Source organism: Thalia democratica, unplaced genomic scaffold (genome assembly GCF_965202585.1).
Source record: "Thalia democratica unplaced genomic scaffold, ktThaDemo2.hap1.1 HAP1_SCAFFOLD_814, whole genome shotgun sequence".
In the NCBI taxonomy this organism is placed as follows: domain Eukaryota; kingdom Metazoa; phylum Chordata; class Thaliacea; order Salpida; family Salpidae; genus Thalia; species Thalia democratica.
Window position 1 is genome coordinate 1 of NW_028139780.1, and position 19730 is coordinate 19730.

Genomic DNA, 19730 nt, shown 5'->3' on the forward strand with positions numbered 1-19730 from the left:
TTTCTGCCAGGTTGTTAATTGAAAAAGTACAGGTAGTTTTTTTTTATCCACAATGTTTTGTGTTTATTTCATTCGTGTAAGCGCGCTTGATATATTAAAACAAAAAATGTCGTTATAATTTATCTTAACCTTTTGTTCTTATAAGTATTTAACTCATTAAAAATGCATGCATAAAAGCTGATAAAAACAACGTGTTTATGTCATTTGTTGTTAAGATATACCGAGCTTTTGTCAGTTTACATGCTTCTTAGGAATATTAGCTCCAACCCTGCCTTAAACATTTGTCTTTTGTTTTTATTACGTATAAATTATTAAACTTTATATTTTTTTGAAATGTTTGTCAACAAAAAGATGACCGACTGTTTGTAGGTGAAGCAAACTTGATAAACTTTGTTGGATTAACTCGAAAGCAAATTTGCGCAACAAACAAGTTTTTATTAATGCATAAAAAACAAAAAAAAATAACATGTAAACATTTGTGTTTATGTATGCATCCACTTAAAGGTATATGATTGAAATTTTAGTTTTATAAGTTTTATTTGAAATTATTTAAATTTAATTATTTTGGTATATATGTTATTGTTATCGTCTTTAATGTAATAAAACAAACATCAAAAAAAAGTGTTTATTTATAATAGTATGTATGTAAGAATAATATGTATAAGTTGTGTCATTTTTGTTGCTAACTAAGAAACAACTGACATAAGAAGTATTGAAAACAAAGATTTTGAAAAATTTAATAAAATGTTAAAAAAAAAATTAAAAAGAAGCTTTCTTTTAAATTGATTCATTATTTTATATATAATATGATTTATTAGCTTTGTTTTATTAGTGGAACATAAGTTGAAAAAATCAATTAATCATCAAATAGTAATTTTAACTTCTTTAAAAAAATGTGTTGTGTTATAGAATATTTATTCATAAACAAACAAAAGCAATCAAACAATTTTTTAAAGGCTATAATGAAAAAAAAAACACTATCCAGTAATTAACTGTTAAGGGTCAGATTAATTGATTATTTTTGAATACATAAATTTAAAGAACACTGATTCAATTAAATTGATTTTAACTAGAAAAAATGAAATAAAATTATATTGACCAAAGCTTTTCTTATATCTTATAAAAATGTTTAAAGTATAATATTGAACTGACAATATTGTAAAAAATTGTAATAGGTAATAAACAGTTTTAACAAGCAAAATTCATATACTAAAGACCAACATAAAATTTAAACTGTGTTATTTCTATTAGCATATTGATTTTTCTGTAAAAATTAATTTTACAAAAAAAATACTATAGAGTTTAAAAATCAGAAATGAGTAAATCTATAATTTAATAATGTTCATTTTAAACAAGTCAAATTTGGATCGGATAAATGAATCAACCTAAAACCATCTTAAAAACATCCTAATTTCGTCTTAAATGGACAAAACTATTTGTCAAACTAACGGTGAGGCTTAGTATATTTTTCTTTTAAATTATCACTAAAGTTAGAGAATAAAACATAATTTTATTTAGAAGATACAGTAAATATTTTGACAACCTAAAGCAAAAAACAGAAGTCTAAATTTGATAAAAAATTCAATACCACTAAGTAAAGAACAGCTATTTAAAAGTTGGACGACTATACAGCAGCTAATTTTCTCAGACTGTTGAAAGTATAAAACAAAATTGCAATACAGTTAGCTTCAATAGGTATTACCAAAGAACTGCTACTAATTAAAGAGTAACTTCAAGGTTTGTAAATGAACAGTTATCGATTTTATGTACCACGCAATTAAAGCTAAAAAAATTTTGAACAGAAGCTTAAGAATTTATCTCAAATATTAAGTAATTGTATAGAAAACAAATAAAATTACCTTGTCAATACTCAAAAGTTATACTGCGAAGAAGTTTAAACACAATAAGCTGTTTTAATTTTTCACATCAAGTTTATACAAAACACTTTATTCATATAATTAAATGATAAATCAATATTGACATTTTAAAGTTTATAATTAGAACGATATTTACCAAAAAAAATCTTAACCAAATAAAAATAAAAAAAAACCTTGTTACTGTAAGTTGTTTAAAAAGTATTTTTTTGTAAATCAATAACTTTCTTATAGATATGCTAAGGATTCAATACATTTTTTAATATCTAAAAAATTGTATTATGAAAACAGTTTGTTAAAATTATCTGAAAAAATAATAAAAGTTATTTGTTTTAACTGTAAATTATAAGTTAAACAGAAGGGTGGAGATTGATCCACAATTTTCTAGAAAGCTTGGTGCAAAAGTTTTCATTAAACTATGTATAATTTTACTTATGTAGTAAGTACATAATTGATACTTTTGTTTTAAAAAATTAAAACTAAATATACTTTAAAGTAAGATGAACAACTATATATTAACTGTAACTGTTTTGTATATTTTATGGGTCACATTGGGTGGCTTCTTACTTTAGTTTAAACCTCAAAATAAACACTCTAATCAAAATAAGTTTTGGTTTAAATGTGATACTTTAGTGTTTAAAGAATATTGTACTGAGTTAGCTAGATTAGTTTAAAAAAGTACAAATAATAAATTTAAACTTATTTTAGTACTGTGTAATTTTATGTAATAAATATTTTTTTTATTTTGCAGATCTTTAAATATTCTTAAAAGAGTGCATTGGTTTTAATTTTTATACTGCTTTAAAAAAGTGTCAAACAGCTAAATACTGGTGCACTAAATTAGTTTATGCCTCTTCATAAACATAAATAGATTTTTTAGGTTTATAAAGCTGCGCTCAACAAAACACTTAAATAAAATTTGCGCCATCTAGTAGTTGAAAGTTGCATAATAAATTTGTGCAACATTTGTTTGGGTTTGGGTAGTTTATTGAACACAGCATTGAAAACTGTTCAGCTTTTAATAGTTATAGTGAACTATAATTTAATATAATAATTAAACAATTGTTTACAGATGAAAGAGCACATTAAAAAATTCTAAACTTGTTCTTTGAATACTTCTACTTGAAAGTATTTTACTAAATTGTGTTAAGAGCAATCAAGTATTTAGACTTATTACACAACAACTTGTTAAGTATTTTTCTATGAACCAAACAGTGCACATACACTAATTTTTATGCACAAAGATATGCAAAAGTGTACAGTTTTACTTAAAATTAAGTTATAAACCTAAAATAACAAAATCTAAGCGTAAATATTTACTAAACCAAAATATTATACAACCAGTACATAGTGAATCTAAAAATGTATATTTAAATAAAATATCATAATGGTTGGAACTTTAAAAAGAACTATTTAAGATAGATATATTATAGACTGTTTTGTTAAATTTGCAATATATGCAACATGCATATCTAGACTATATACTTACACTAACGCTTTTAAAGTGATTTTTTGTTCATATTAGGTGTCTAAAGACTAAGTTGTTTATTGTTTAGCTATATCTAGAAGTCTGAATGTTTTACTTGTTAATAGAATAACTTACTAGCCGTTTTTTAATTAAAATATAGATACATTCTTTCCAGACACCATTCGTTATTTTATCAATGTGTTTTTAGTTTTTATACGTTTAAATTTTTATTTGGTTTTACTACCATATATCCTGAATTACATCTATTTTAGTCTATGAACAGTGTTTGAAGTCACTATTAAGAAAATTAGTAGAGTAAGAAAAAACCATACAGTTTTACAAGATTTTAAGTAAAAAATAATACTATAATTTTTTTTGTATTACTAATATAATATATTGTTTCCTTAATTTTATAAATAATAAAAGAATAGATATAGATTTGTATACATAACTTACCTGTCTGATAAAATATTATTTTGTAAAGTTTCAACAATGTATTTTCTGATACCTTCTTCACTAACATAAGTCGTTATTTATTACTTTTTTTACTCTGAAAATCGTTTCTTATCATGGTAAATGTTGTATACCTTAAACCAGAATGTTAAAATCTACAGTATCCTCTTAAAAAAAAATATTGTTTGAAGCCATTTTCATATGAAATTATTTCTTTGTTGTAAGTTTGTAGTAATTAAACAAAGTTTGATAAGGCTTAGATTGAAAGAAAGATTTATTTTAATAATATTTTCCCCTTTAGTGGTATTAACTTATAAGTTTAAAATAAAAAGTTATTTTAAAAGTATGTTCCCGTTCAGTGATATATTTTTTACAAGCTTGTTATCTTTCAGCTTCAGTAAATCAACTGAAAACTTTTACTTTGTCTTGAAAATGCAAGCGTTAAATTTAAATTTACGGAGAGCTAATGTTTATTTGTAATCACTGAGTTGTTTAAGTATAACAAAAAAAAACTTTTGAAATAAAATGTGTTTTTTCTGCTGTAAAACTTAAATTTCGAAGCAGGAACAACTCAATATTAAAAATAAAAGTAAAATGAAAAAGCTTTTTCTACAAAATAAAATTTAGATATATATAATATTTAAACATATATTGTTTTACAAAACATCTGTGTATAAACTACTTAAAAAATAGTAGTTAACTGTAAAAACTATATATAAGAAATTAAAAAACTGACAATAGATAAGAATAAAATTCGCTAAAAATATTTTTATAAAAAAGCAAACAAAAAATACTTATAATACGTGATTTAAGACAAATTATGAAAATCTTTTTTATTCTTTAAAAAAGATTTAACTAAATAAATATAGGTTTAAACAAACTTTGTTACTTACATCATGTAATTATACCAAAAATACAAATATCTCAACATATTTTCACAAGTGAAAAAAAAAGTGAGAAACTTATCATATTAGAGACCATTAAAAGCTGTAAATTAAATTAATTGATGAACATTTAAAAGCAGTTAATTCATATTTACAAATAGTTAACAGTTTTATTATATTAATTTAATTAGTTAATTAATCTATATTGTTTATAAATTGTTTAAACTTAACAGAAATTAAAATTTAAAATGTCCTAAAAATCGAAAAAAAAATTTACATACGTTTTTTATTTTATAAATTACTCTTCTAGCTTTTAAATCATTTAAACGCGTGTTATTACGTGTCTTGCTTAGTTTTAGATTTGAAGTATCAACTGCAATAAACTTATTTTAATTAATTGTTATTTGAATACAACCTCCAGTTAACTTGTTTTAAAATCCTACTTAATTAGCAAACAAAAAATGGTTACTTTTACCTTGAAAAAGCAAAGTTTACTAGAGAACACCTGCAACCTAAAATAGTTCAGAAGATAAAACCGTACTTTGATTTTTTAAGTGATTTTACAGCCTTGTAAATAACAATATCATAATTAATTACTACAGGGGTAAAATGTTTCCTTGTTGAGATTATAAGACTATCACATTAAAAAACTAGTTTAAATAGGATTCAAGTCTGAACATTTTTTTGTGATTACTAAACTTCAAGTAAAACAAAAAAAAAATTACAACTAACTAAAATCTACCTGTAAAAAATCAACATACTAACCAATCACTTTAATTTTTATTGATAAACAAAATAAAGGCGCTCGAAATATTTAGTTTGAGGACCTGGTCTACGAAAAAACCTTTCGATTATCGAGTCGCACACTTCTGGATACCTTTTAACGTCTTGACCAGGACATTGAATAAGCTACTAAGAAACTGCAGGCTAGTTTTATTTTTAAGAAAAGCATTTTTACTTCTAATGGACAAATATTTATTTTAAGCCAGCAACCAAACTAGTGTTTTTGAAAAACTACTAGATTCTTCTAAAAGATTTTTTTTAAGACAACAAGTATTTATACTGAAAAAACTTTAAAAATATTTGTTTATAAAGTAATTCTAAAATACACAAAGAACTACTATAAACAGAGTTTGACGTCTAACTAAACATATAATTTTAAAAACACAAACAATTAAAAGTTCGAAAGAAGTTATAGATCAAGTATTTAGTTAAACTGTATAAGTTACACATCTGAGCCAATAACTATATAAAAGAGGTAATTTACTTAATAATTACAAACTTCTTAAGTTGTAAAACTAATCTTAATTGCTTTTAAGTACTAAAGAATATAAAAACCTCTTGATGTTGTATTTTAAATTCCTAAAGATTTAGTCTAAAGATTTAAAGTAGACGTAAATTGAACTTTTTTTTATTTTGGTAATATTATATGCAAAATATACAAAATTTTAGATACATACTTCTATGCATTTAAAATTATCTCAGTTTTTTAGCCCCAGTACAACGTTGAAAAGTTTTGTATGTAAAGTATTGAGCTTTTATGACACACTAACAATAAAAAACCATAGCATAAACTTTCTAAAACTGTGTTTTTAATAAAGAAGTTTTAAACTAATCTTTATAAAAGTTTTTAATACTATAAAAAGTAGGTTCTTTAAATATGAGAACAGTATTTTTTTTTGAATGTGTGTAGTAGTGCACTTATAATAAAAACAGTGGGATTCAATTTTTTTCAAAAGCTGTGTACGATAAATTACTCGAAAATAAGTTCTGTTCATATTGCCAATGAAACCATTATTTAGACCACTGATGTTCATTCTATGATGTTTTTTTTGCGTAAATAAAAAGTTAAAAAAATAATTAATGCTAAAATTAGCTTTTTCTAATAAAAAATATTAAACAAAACTGAACAAACCTTAACGCTATTAATTTTTCTGGGAACAGTAAAAATATCTAAATATGCACACCGTAAAGACCACTGGATAAAAAACTGACATTGGTGTTTTAGCATTTTTATAAATTTTACATTATAGAAATCACTAGTGTAAAATGTATCACAGTTTATTCACAAGCAAAAAAGAGCATTTTCATAAACTACTTGCCTCTACTGTATTAGTTGTAAGAAAAGTCGTAGGTCTACACTTTTCCTTAATTTTGTCAACTTTACTAATGTGTGATAAATAATTAAAATAATAATTATGTACTTTATATTCAAAATTCAATATATATTTTTTTATTACTATATTTAAGTTTTTACTATTACAAACTCTTAGATAAACTAAATATTTGTGTTTAGTTAAATGTATCAAAAACTGTTATTATTAATAAGTTATAAAACATTTGTATTCTGTTGTTACCGATATTAAGTGGTAAACCACTAAAGTCGACAATAAATTACATAACAGAAATATTTCTTCCTTCAAAGTATTATTAAGTAAATTTCTTGTAGTTATAAGTACAATTTTATCGAATTTAAAGTTATTATGTTATGCAGGTACAAACGTATCCATATATTTATCAAACTGTATAATATGTATGCTAAATTTGGTGCTGTTAGTAAATGTATTGAGTTAGTAGTTTTATAACACAGTTCAAATTAAACTAATGATGGTTAAATCATTATCTTTGGTCATCTTTACAGCTATGAAAATTTATATTTGTATGAAGATATTTTGTTTCTTTTTATTTATTACTAGTTATTAGTTTACCCAAAAAATTTCTATGTTTATCAAAAGTTAGAATCAAAGTTTAATATGCTAAGTTTTACACCTAATTACTTATATTTAATTTAGCCTAATTAATAACATAACAATAATACATTTCAATATACATAAATAAAAATTGTAAAAAAAAAGGATTTTTAATTTATAAGTATTGCTAATTATCATAGCTGAGCTAGTTAACTACTTAAATTTACTCTCATTTAAAACATTGTTACTATAATAATGTAGCTATCATTATAATAAGTACAAAATATAAGCATCTTTTATTTTTTTTCATTAAAAAGCATAAACTTTTTGAAACTTAAACAACAAAAATTTAGAAGTTTTAATAAACTGTAACAGGCCTAAAACTGTAAACAAGATAAGTATTTCACAAAAGCTGATCGAATTACTTTTTCAATAATACCTTGTACCTAGAGGAGCTGAATTAAAGACTATCTACAAACAACGAAATATTAACAACATTACACAAAGTTAAGCGTCATATAGGTATATTTCAGGTAAAAATTAAGAAAAAAAGTGAATTTGACACAATTGCCGAGTTGGTTTTTTATTATTAATTAAAAAAAAAAATTAATAAAATTTTGCTTTATTGACAAACTTTTAGCTAATAGTTTGGAAAATCTGATTTTTATTAATATAATACTTTTTAACACTAGCAGTCCGTAATTATAAGGTTATTTATGTTCACTATGAACAAAAAACAACTTTAATGCTTTTAGTCTGCAGAAAATACAGTAATAAAAGTTGTACTTTTTAATTTGGGACAGAAATAGTTTTAGAAAGCTTTGTTGTAGAAAAAGTTTTTAAAGTACTTATAATTTCAAGTTTAAACCAGTTCTAAATAAGAATAAAACAACGTTTTATTTTTTTACTGAACAAAAACTTGTATGTAGAATATGAAAAATACAGTTTAAATATTATTTTAGAAACTTTTCTTTTTTAATGGCATATGTTTTCCAAAATAAGCACAGTGTTAATTATTCAAATGATATTTCTAAAAGTCAACAAATTTTGCTTGAAAAAACTTAAATGTTTTAAATATCAGTGCGATGAAAAAAAAATCGAAAAACGTAAATGAAACAAAAGTCATGCTAGAAGATGAAAAGAACTAATATTTGTTACGGACTGTGTGCATAAATGAAAAGAAAGCTTTCAATACAAATATATATATTGCGAACAAAGGCAGCTGACACAAAAACAATTTTAATTTTAATATATAGGCAAATACTTCAACCTGAAAATAGTTCAGCAAATGGAAAAACACGAACAAAAGTTAATTAAAACAAAACATATGTTTAAAATAATACAAACAAGGTCAAAGTAAAATCCTGAGGTTTAAATTATAACTTTAGAAAATACAGACTATTTGCTGGAAAACAAAACTTTACAATTTATTTTGAACTTAAACTAATCGAATCTAAAAAAAATTATTGACAAACAACTCAGAGTTTATAAGAATAAATCACTGTTACTATTCATTTTACATGACACTTCAACTGTTAACTGCTTCAGCTGGTGACATTTCAACTGTACATGGGGTTGAAGTGAAACCTGGCCCTGACGTCCCTCAGAACTTTCATGGCCGATATCTTCAAGTTGTACGGGAAATTGAGGTTGTGGAACGGACCGTGCTTCAGCCAGGTCACGAACATCTGGTACAGCCTCTCAAGCACCCTGAGCAGCATGTAGACGAACAGCGGTATCGGTATCACTATGCCGAACAATTTGATCGAAGTTCTTATCGCCACCACGTTCTCAATGTCCTTCGTCGAAGTCGATTTCGTGAAGCTCTTCTTCGCGGTTGACTTTTTGACGTTTTTGTTCGCGCTCTCACTCGAGGGGCTTTTACACAGCGGGCACGTTTTGGTGTTTTTCGATTCCTCCAACGCTTCGATCTTTTCCGGAGTTTTTATCGCGGGGATTTTTTTGCCGTAAAAGTTCTTGTTCTGGGGCTTCACCCGCTGAAAGCTGCCCATAGTGCCCCTGTGGACGATGTTGGTGGCCTGCAGTTGGCCGGGCGAGGTGTCCAGGCCCTCGAGGTCCATCAGGCCCGGGCTGGGCGGCCGCTGGCGGGGATTTCCCACCGCTTTCTTTGGTTTCTGGAGCCGGGGATTTTTCTTGGGTTGGTGCTGCTGGGGGCAAGGGCGGCTTCAGAGAACCCATTCTCAGCTCCATAACCTGGAAAATTGGAAAGTAGTTATTAACAAGAAATTATGGAGTGTTTTGAAAATTAATTTGTGTTTATTTGCACACAAATGTGTTTTTAATGAAAGGTCTAGTAACATTGTACTTCTCAAAGTTACAAAATCAATTCATTGGAAAATTAAGTTTTTATTAGCAAACGAAAGCTTTAGAATTTATTTTTTCAAAACTTATTAATGTCATTAAAAACTACAAGCCTTAGTTTGAAGCCTAATACTTGTACTAAACACAGACTAGCATTTTACAAATAGTTTAATTTAGTTGTTAAGTAGTTTAATACATAAAATCAAGTTTGTTTTTACAAAGACCTAATATTTCTTGTTCCTGTTAATATGCAGAATATTAAAACTAAAAATTGTGTACACTTTATGACAGTTGTGTCTTTTAAACTTACTACTGATTTAAATTATACTTTTAAGTTTCTGATTTGAAAAATAAAATAACTAACTTTTAATTTAAGCTGGGAATTTTCTTTATTTAATTTGTGCAGATCTTTCAAATTTTGGGCTTCCCGCATTTTTAAGTCTACTATTTCGTCTTGAAGTTCTCTCAGTGTCTTGTTTGCTGACACTGTAAATAAATATAATTAATTTAATATATATAATCAACATTTTTATATAAAATTGCAGCAATTAGCTGTTCTTATAAAGCTTGACAATTCAAATAAACTGTTTTAATGAAAATACAATTGAGTGTGGTATGTTATTGTTCATAGTAAATTGAAAAGAATCATGTTTTTATTACTTAATTTTCTTTTAATATTAAACTACATATCTTATAAATCTGAATAATTCAAACGCGCGTGACTTTTTGTATAAATATTTAAAAACAAACAATAATATATGCTAAATTATTCAAATGCCAAACCGTTGACTATTGATTTATAGAAAATTGAATAAATGCTTGAAATAATATTTTATTCATAAAATAGTCTAAATCTTTTATTTAAATGGGTTTAAATAAAAGCTTTCAGTTTGCATATTTTAGAAACAATTTTTTAATAAAAACTTTTTTTTATAAATAACAAAAAAATAAATTAAAAGCTTTCTTGTTAGGCTTTACATATACAATTTTCATAATATTCCATTGAAATATTAACCATCTAATAATGTCAATTAACAATTTAAAGACGCATTAATTTTATTTATAAACACTTTAGCCGTCTAATAACATCAGCTGCTATTTAGTGACGTCATACAGATAGATAAAATATTTTTCACAAATATTCCTCTTACATCGGTAATTTCAATCATTAGGAAACCGTTTGAAAGTGCCTGAAGGATTTTAAGCGCAATAACGCTGCTGTAATAGCTTATTTCATGTATACATGTTACCACAATGACTTTTTACTGAAATTTAATTTGAAATAATTCAAGTATAGTCTAAGTAATATATTCTAGACGCTTTAAATTATAATTCTTTATAGAAAACTTTTAACAATTATTATTAAAAAAAAAGTTTACATTTAAAGTTTAACTTAAAATAAGCTTTATGAATCAACTTTTTATAATCATTAAACTTTATTTTTTTCACTTTAATTTCTATAAATAGTTATATGAAATTTTTTTTTGAAAATATATAATCAAATAATACTTATAATCTTAAATGCTTTACATTACTATCTTAAAATAAACTAAACTTTATTTAACTTAAGTTTGTTTTGCAATAAACAATAACAAATAAAATTAAAACTTTTAAAAGTCATAAAACATTTATGTTTGCATGAGTCAAACAACTTACTAATTAAATTATTGATAAAACCATAAAATTAATTAAACTTATGTACCTGTTAAGCATTAATTAAGCTCAATTACTTTAAGCTGTGAAAAAAGATTAAATATTGCAATCAAGCCAACAGGTTGAAGTTGATGTACAAAGAGGTAGTCGTGTTAATATTTATTACAAAACTTGTGTGAGCTTTATATAGCTTTTCATAATAAAATGAGTTTTTGTGACTTTTATACAATAGAAACACTTTTCAAATAAGCATTTTAGCTTAATGAGTTTTATAAACAAATACAAAAAAGTGCACAAATTTTGATGTGCGTAATCCTGAAGCTTTTAAATAAACTGCTAGTAGATTAACTGCATAGAAACAATTTTACTAACAATTGTCGTGAAGAGCGTCTCTTATTATTTTTTCTTGCCGTAATTCAAGCATGGTCAGAGATCTGTGGGCAGTTGCTAGCCGATCATGTAATCTGTAAAAATATAAAGAATGTTTAATAGGCTTAATTAGTAATTTTTTACTGAAACACATAAAAAAAAAAAAGTAAAAAAACAAATTTAGAAATATGATCTTCTTTTGGATATAAAAATCCTAAAATTTTTATTATTAACATTTCGTAATTTCAGTTTCTGCATAATAAAATAACTAATCATTATAAAGATAAGAAAGAAAAATATTTATTTATAAAACAGATATTTTAAAAAATTAAAATAACCTTGTATTTTCATCGTTTTTATTAAGATGAAGATATTAAGATAAAAGGACAAATATCTATTAAAAAAACATATAGGTTTAAAAATTAATGTGACCTTGTATTTTCGTCATTTTCATCTTGTACCATCTTCATGACTTCATTCATTTCATTTATTTTAATATCGACCTGTTCCTTGTTTATTTGCAAGTTTTCAGCCAATTCCTCTACTAATCTGTTGAAAAATTACAGCTTTTAAACTTTTAGTTCACAACTTTTTCTTTTTATTCGACTTCATGTGCCATGCACTCAGCTCATAACAGTAAGTAATGAGTTTACAAAACATACTTCAAACTAATTGTTAAGTTAATATTAGCCAGAAACTAAATGTAATTTTATGTTTTATTAGTATGGCAATAATAAAATACTTCAGTTTATTTTATCCAACAGAAAATTTCAGACTAAAATTTCTAACAAGATAATTTACAGCAAAAAAATTAATTCTTTTTTGTGAGAAGTCTCAATCAGTGGATTTCACGGTGTGCACAGAAAATTTAGTAGGGTGAAAAATATTTTTCAAATAACATATTTTTTGACTTTTTCTATATGAAAAAGTAAAATTCATCATAAATTAACAGCCCTATACATATTATTTTTCAATTTATATATTTAAAATATTTATTTTTATCATAGTTTATTTTTGATGAAAGTTTTAAATTATAAAATTATAAATTATAGTTCCAGGATAAAATATCTTACTAATTTTTTTTTTCAAAAAGCTGCAGCCAAAAAATTCATGAAATCAGTATTTAGAGTTTAATTAAAACTTGTTGTTTAATAACAAACCTACAACAACATCTACCATATTACAAAGCTCATACTTAGAAAAAAATCCTTTTCCTATTTTGATTAAAATAATATGCAAAATACTACATAACAGAAGTACATGAATAAAGTACCTACTAGAATGGATAAAATCATTTTATATGTCTACTCAAATTTAAAACTAATTAAAGACAGCTAAACTAACTGACTAGAACAAATACCGTAGTTATATGTGGTTTGTAACTAAACTGAATAAAAGTTACTATTTTAAATAATTCTTCCTTTGTAATATACGACATTTTAATTCAATTGAAATCATATAAAGTAAACTCAGTTTTTAATATAAATATTAATTAAAAGTATTTTAAAAACTAAAGAGTAAAAAAAAAATAATAGATTATGGGTTGGTAACGTACCAACAGAAATCCAGGCGACATATTTTTAAATTTAATTAAAGTTGTGTAAAAATCAAATAAATATGTAATCGTTGATAAAAAATAGATTGAAATGAATTCCTAACAGCATATCGAATATTTTTTAAACACAATTTTGCTTTTACTGAGTTATACTTTGGTTTTGTAGTACATTTTTTAAATTACATGGGCCTCCAAAAACCCTAGTTAACAATTACGGCTCACAAAAGTTTTTTTTTACGTTAAATCTGGCCCAAGGACTAAAAGTGTAGCCCACCCCTAAACTAGACTAATTCTTCAAAATAAACTTTCCTAATAAAATATTTTATTTACCATTTAAAAATTTGAGACGAAAGAGTATAAAGCTACTTCAGTTTTTTAATTAAGTGATTAAAATATTTCATGCTTACCAAACTAACTTAATAAAAAGAAATATTACATTTTTAATTAGCTTACAATCTAGATTTAAATACATAATATAAACCTAATATATGAAACAGTTTCAGCCAGTTCTTCAAAATCAATAAAAATTATGTAAAAAAAAATTGACTTAAAAAATCTAAAAAATAATACTTTTACTGCAAATGAAAGATCTGCAAAAACAAAACAAGCAAATGTTTCGATTTAATTCAAGGTCGCAGCATTTAATGCACGATTATCGATTTCAACAGGAAAAGACCTCAGTGCAAGAAAAAAATAAAATCAATAAACTGATATGAAAATCGATATGAGGGATAAGAAATACATAAAGTTGAATAATATATGTTTTTCATCTTTAAATATACTTATTAAACAAAACATGTTGTTTTATCCATTTTGTATTTATGGATTTTAACTTTTAATGTAAAAAATATGAACGAGCTACATGAATATTTTAAGCAAGTTATAAGAAAATGCAACTTTCGATATTTCAGTTGCATTTCAGAACAAAGTTCAAAAGAAAGTAAAAAGTAGTGATTCATACAATAGAGATATTTCATATTTCAATTTCAAAAATACAATAAAAGTTAGTTGAAATACTTTAGTTTTCCAAAAATCATGAATTTCGTTTGAATTTACTAAAAAATAAAACAGCATTAACATTTTATTATGTGTTTTTAATTAAATTGAATTAAATAAAATATTGCTTTAATATATAATTGCTTTATTGAAGTTCAAACAGCCTTTAGATGAAAACTGATGTAGTAGTAACTACTTAATGAAAACAGTGTACTTTAAATTAACTGAATCTTGTAATACAGCGATAACATTAAGTAAGCTATTGAGGTTTTACATTAAATTAACTTAATACCTGTACAAGCATTTCCAAGTGTGCAAACCATATTATACTTGCCGAGCTTAGTAGGTGTATTTACAATAAATTTTAAACGATTGCTAAAGATAATCATAAACTAACTAACTGTTGTTAAACTTTAAACATTCAACAACTGCTAAATACCGCTAAACAAAATTCAAATAAAATGATAAAAAAAAACTTATTTATCAAATAAAATTTTAGTAAGTAATTATAATAAATTCAACCCGAAATATAATGGATAGTTAAAATAAATCTCATAGACTACAAGTTAACTTAGTTTGTAAATAAATATAAGACTATATTAAAAAAGCTTACACATAAGATTTAAGCATTTAACACAAAGTGTTTACACATATAAACTATACATAAGCTGGTAAAAACTCAAAAATTTCAAAATAGAAAACACATATTGTTATCCTTAAAATAAAAACTTTTGAGTGTAAAATATAAATATTGTGAAAACATACCTAAAAGGCTTGACAGCTAGATATTGAATACAAATTATCAATTTGTTATAAAATAAAACATTAAACTAACCTTTACTAAAAACAAAACAAGCCAGTAGAAAATACTGTCAAAAATAATGACTTTATATTTTCATAATTGAAAACTTTCATACGCCAATGCTTTAAAATGAGAAAAACTGAATGCAAATGATAAACAGGAAAGAAAAAGTTCACACTTTTTTACTAGAACTTGCTCTATAACCGTCTGATTAATTATTCATCAACTCACCTCTTACTACTACTTTGTATATTTGCAATAAACCGAGCTACTTTTTGTTTATAAACCGGAGCCTGAGTGTGATTTCAATGGTGTTTGCCAAATTTTACAATAAAGTGTTACTGTGTTAAATAGAAAAGTTAGTAAATATTTTAAATAATTAAAGATTAAAATAGTGGAAATAACAAATAATAACACTAAGCTTTGCTACCGGAACAATATTTTACATGTGTAAAATTAAGTTTGTATTTTATGTCTTAACTTTATAAGTAGTACTAATATTATTAGTACTGTGTTAAAAAAAGTAGGAACAACGGAAAAAATGGCAGAGTTAAAATAAATATTTTTTAGAGTTTAACAAAAAATAATATTCTAAAAAATATTATGTAGAGCTCTCTTGTAAGTTTTATTTATTATACCTGTTTGATATTCAGCTTTAATTATTAGTTAACAAACAAAAAACACTTTGAATTTTTTAAAGAATACTAAAACAATGCTTAATTTTATAAACAATATTTACCACACAAAAATGAGAAATCGTGACTTAACACACAAAAGCAATTTTTAAAACTGTTTAAGCATTAGCACAAACAAAAGCTTTTATAAGCATGAACTAAAATGCATTGTTAACGTTTGTCAAATTTTTATTGTTTATCTTAAATGAAATAATACAACTTTTTTTTAAAACTTTTTATACTTTGGAGATTACTTTTTAAACTAATTACACTAAAATATATTCTTCAACAACATTCTATAATTGTTAACCTACGACTTTAGTATTGTATTCAGAAAAAAGTATAAAGAAATAAACATATTACTCTGCACATTAAAAATTTATGTACATAGTAATTATACACAACTAAAGAAGTGTTACAAATTTTATGAAGTGTTTAAAAATTATTTTCAACAAACCAATGAACTAAAAAAAGTTTAAAACATACCCACAAAAGAACATACAACCCAATATACGCCCCTGCACAACAAATTTCACAAACCAGCCTAAACAACACCTCTGCTGTTCAAACACGAAAATTGAGACCTCACAATTACGCAATGCGTATTACGTGATGAGCGACATCAATGTCATGAAGTCACCAACTTGTTATCATTACTTTCATTAGAGGTACACAAATATTTAATTAACTTTTTATTTGCAGCATTTGATCACGTAAAACTTGTATATGAAAGTTGAATATATTAAGAGATTTCATGTTACCTAATCGTTTTAAATGTTTCTACTCGTTTAAACATACACGGACACCAAATTTGGAAATATTAAAATTAATCAATCCCTATAGTTACATGTTAATAAAAAACTACTTATAACATGAAAATAAATTCAACTTTTGGTACAATTCCAGTTTAAAAAAAAACTCTGGTGTAAACTTCTTATGATTTCAAAATATTATGGTGTTCTGAAATATGTTTTTTTAACCTCATTTAATTTATTTCACTATTTTCTTTACATTTATATTTTCACAAATTCACTTGGTAAATTATCTTTGGTATAAACTTAATTGGTAAAGGATTAACATAGCTGCTTAAAAAGCTCAATTATTACCATTTGTCAACTTAAGAAGATGGGGGGTTCAATCAATTAAATTGAATAAAATAATTGTTTATTCAAAAATTGTTAGAGTAAAAACTATTTTACTTATGAAACAGCTAGTAAAATTCATTATTCAAAAGAACCAATTTTATTAAGTCTTCTAGTAGTTTTTATCAGACATATTAAAAAAAAGTATACAAAGTGTTTTTTCTTCTTTTCTTATTTTAAAACCTTAAGTTTGCAAGAATTGAATATATAAAAACTTCAGATTGATTTTAATTTTAAAAGTATTTAAGAATGCTTAGTGACAAATAATATTTAACAAAAAATTAAAAAACTTTGCAATCCAGTTATGGATTAAAAGATTGAGGATGATTACTTTCAAGTTGTAGAAGACATCAAGTAAAGACATAGTGCATTCAAATATTTCGCATACTCTAAACTTTAGAATTTACATTTTTCATTAGACTTTGAAACATGCAGCCACTGAACAGCTAAATTAAGATCTTTAAAACAAAAGCAAACTTAAAATATAAAGAAAGAACTCAATTTGTTACTTCAGAGATACAACACAATATCAAGCTTATTTCTATTTTAAATTGCCTGACTTCTTAATTATTAAACATCAAAAATTCAAAATGTATACACCCACAACTTATTTTAAATATTGAATCCAAATCAAAAATCAACTCACGTGAGTTCTTCCTCCTCGCACCCGGCAAAATACTCCTCATCCAGGGCGCTCGACGCCAACGAAGCGTAACTGAGGTTCCTGGAGGAGGACAGGTCGAAGTAGCTGTCCTCCCTCGCGCTCAACTTTCTCCTCCTCCGCCTCAACGAGCTCTCGGAAACGTTCCTCCTCATCGGGTGAGTGGAGGCGTGCGGGATGCCCATTGGCTTAGATGGGGAGTCCAGCCAATCGGAGGACTTGGATGGTGAATCGAGCAGCCAATTAGGCTGGTCGTTGAGGACGTCAGAGTACTTGTCCTTCCACTGGTCCAGCTGGCTGCTGAACTGCTTTGTGTTTTCTTGCAAGGCTGTTGTTAAATAAGTATATTTAATAAATGGTATTTGAACTATTTTAAGTAAGTAAGTGTAGCTATATGCTTAATTATTTATACAGTTGACTGAAAATAATCAAAACATATTAATTTTAAAAATTAAAACAACTAACTTATTTAACTATGTTAAAAGTATTTTTACTAAAAAAACACAGATAAAAGCACCTATTAGATTAGCTATTGTTTCAATCACTTTGAGTTATATATGATTAAAAGTATATCGCATTAACTTTTTTAAGAACTATCTTACAAATGTAACTGATATCATATTAAAGAATGCAGAAGCTTACGAATTTTCTACAACAAACTTTACTTATTACTTAATTTTATTTAACTAAATAGTACATAATTTTTGAAATTTGCCTATTATTATCTATGTTAATTTTTTTTCAATTATAAACTTTTTGTATAGACTAAATATAAAAATATTCAAAAATAATAAATCAACAAATAGTACTGTGAGATTTTTAAATTCATGTAAAACTACTTGTTATAAAAATGTTAAACAACAAATAATAATACTAATTTCTAAGTTACTACAACTTACTTTCATTTACTTAATTTCAAATAAACACCTACTAAAAATAATTTAATAAAACTTGCCTGTGTGTAAAGATAAAATGTCATCTACTTCAGAACTTGAAGATTCATTCATTTTTGCAATATTATAAGAAATGCTTTATTTAATAAAAAAATTCTAAAATATTTATGCATTTAGTTCAGAACAAGTCAGAACTTATAATAAATGTTAATAACATAAATCAAATGGTAAGCTAGTTTCTATAAACTTTTTTTAACCAGAAAAAGTTCTAGAACTCAAACTAAATAAAAAAGTTCTCAGTAAATATATTTATTCAAAACAACTTTTATACCATAAAATAAATTGCATTTTCTATATTATATTACTATTATACATGAGTTCATATTGGAGAAAAATTAAAAGTTCAAGGTATTGCTAACTTTGTTTATAATCATATAATTTAGCCTATTAATATTTAAGCAAAAATTTTCTGCTTTTTTTTTCAAAAATATTTTAAGTTTTACGAAAAAAAATTTACAACTAGTATAAAAATTAAGTCATTCAAACTTAGTGATCAATATAGGTTATATTATAAGCTACATAAGATACAATTTAAATACCATTAAAATTTTAGAAAAAACTTAAATCTAATAATTAAAAAAAAGAAATTAATTTTTTTTATGGATTAATAAAAATAGATATAACATTTAACTAATTTAAATATCAGTTATCTTAAGTTTGCCTTTTGTTTAATAACTATGTAATATTTCTAGCATTTCAAAGCTATAACTGACACCATAGCTCAAGATTTAAGAATTAAAGGTATTGAAAAAAGTAATTTTTCAGAGAAATCATGAGCTAAACTTTTTTTAATACTTTTTAATGTTTTGTGATGGATGTACACAACTTTACTTTATCCAACTTAAAAATCATTTTTAAGCATAAAACAACTACATTAAAAAATATTTTTAGCTTTTAGATCATAAGTAAAGAATCTTTAACTAATGATAAAAACTGTATTTAATTTGTAAATTTGAAGAACTTTTTGGTTAAAGTAAAACATATCAAATTTAATGCAAATAAAAGTAAAATTGTTAAACAGTTATTAAAAAAGACAAAAATCATAATAAAGCATTTAATAATATTTTTTTATTACTACAGTCTTTTGTTAACAACAAACTCAACCTTTGCTTTAAGCATGTGTCTACATAACTTGTAAAAAAGTTTACAAAAGTTAGTCAGGTACAATTTCAGTACAGTGACCTGTTTCACAACCTTGCATAATAAATGTAAGTTAAAAGTGCAAACTTGTTAT

The 19730-nt window shown here is 24.8% G+C and overlaps 1 pseudogene across 1 annotated transcript; it reads right to left on the reverse strand.

Annotated features, from left to right (window-relative positions):
• Positions 1 to 8731: 8731 nt before the first annotated feature.
• Positions 8732 to 18594, reverse strand: LOC145847100 (uncharacterized; annotated as a pseudogene). The gene is made up of 6 exons (XR_014371056.1): positions 18499 to 18594; positions 17529 to 17871; positions 12146 to 12262; positions 11717 to 11808; positions 10056 to 10177; positions 8732 to 9583 (listed from the first exon to the last, which is right to left on the reverse strand). The product of XR_014371056.1 is annotated as an uncharacterized LOC145847100 (transcript).
• Positions 18595 to 19730: the final 1136 nt, after the last annotated feature.